Genomic DNA, 1,692 nt, shown 5'->3' with positions numbered 1-1,692 from the left:
GTGCATGTGTCTAGTTTTAGAATCACTCTCACTGGTTGCTCTAGTGATATCAGGAAGTATCATATCTACTGAACTTCCCTACAGTGTCCATAAAATCTTGCACTCATTCACTTTCTTCATTTTCTCTCAGAGAACTAAACTCTCAATTATTACAATTTTATTCTTCATTTTGATTTCATGGAGATGGCCCTCTGGTAACTGCCAAAAAATGTTGATAAGGCAGTTGAATCCACCACTTTGTGTAGAAAAATGAGATCTAGGAAGACAGGGTTACACATAAAAACCATCTACCAAATCAAATAATCAATGAGAAACACAGACTAACTAAATAATCAGCAAAGATGAAATCAGAACATATTTTCTGATTTCCAGTAAGAGCACACACATAAGAAAATACTTACTTTTTTCATCTGTTCTTCAATCTACTGGCCAATAGTCTAAGGAGGAAATGTTCCTTTTCTGCTGTCAAATAAAAATATATTATATCCAACAATGATCAGAAGCCCAGGGACTCTCTGGATGAATTGGGAATATTGGGAAGAAGCTGAGGAGGAGGGTGACCAGCATTCTCAACAAACCTGGACAAGCAAGATCTCTCAGACATTGAGCCTCTAACCAGAGATCATACACTAGCTGATGTGAAGCCCCCAACAAATATGCAGCATAAGACTGCCTGGTCTAGCATCAGTGGGAGAGACACACCTAACCCCAGAGAGACTTAAGTCTCCAGGGATTGGGAAGGGCTGGGCATTGGGGAGGTAGGGATATCATCTTGGAGATGGGGGAGGAGTTGTTAGATGAGGAAGAGTCAGGGGGGCAAACCAGGAGGGGGATAACCACTAGACGGTAAAAAAATATTGAATAATAATAAATAAAAAGTACAATGAAATAAGCTTGTAGCTATGTCAACATGCTATTCATATTGTAGTTATGGAAGGGATAGGTAAAACTACTGACATTTGCATGAACCTAATTTCTTTCAGAGATTTCCCTCTGTGTGCAGTTCTGATTGAGGTCCTGGACTCAGAAAATTCTGGAAAACAGAATGAGAGCCAGATGCTTTAATTACGCTGCTTTCTAGAAAATGACATTTTCAGACAATTGAGTGTTTGCCGCTACACTAAATATTTCACATTTATCAATTCTCATTATATAAAGGGAAACCAAATGGGTCTAAAATGCATTAACAAAAACAATCACTTCCCTAAGTCAGTCTTCATAGAAATATGATCATTAGCACTGTCCCTTTAAGGAACACATTCTTCATTAACATCTACATTTTACTCGTTGAAAATTCGTGGAAGATGGCATTGTTTCAAGAAAGATTTGATATTCAAACTCCCGTTTAATGGATTCTTCACAAATGTATTCTTTTTTTAATTTTTTATTATTTTATTAGATATTTTCTTCATTTACATTTCAAATACCATCCCCTATAAACTCTCACCACCCTGCTCCCCAACCCACCCACTCCTGCTTCCAGACCCTGGCATTCCCCTCTACAGGGGCATATAATCTTCACAAGATCAAGGGCCTCTCCTCTCAATGATGGTAGAGTATCCCATCTTCTGCTACATATGCAGCTAAACACATGAGCTCTGGGAATACTGGTTAGTTCATATTGTTGTTCTTCCTATAGGGTTGCAGACCCCTTCAGCTCCTTGGGTACTTTCTCTAGCTCCTTCATTGGGG

The sequence above is a fragment of the Mus musculus genome, chromosome 7 (genome assembly GCF_000001635.26).
Source record: "Mus musculus strain C57BL/6J chromosome 7, GRCm38.p6 C57BL/6J".
In the NCBI taxonomy this organism is placed as follows: Eukaryota; Metazoa; Chordata; class Mammalia; order Rodentia; family Muridae; genus Mus; species Mus musculus.
Note: the sequence above shows the minus strand (reverse complement) of the source record.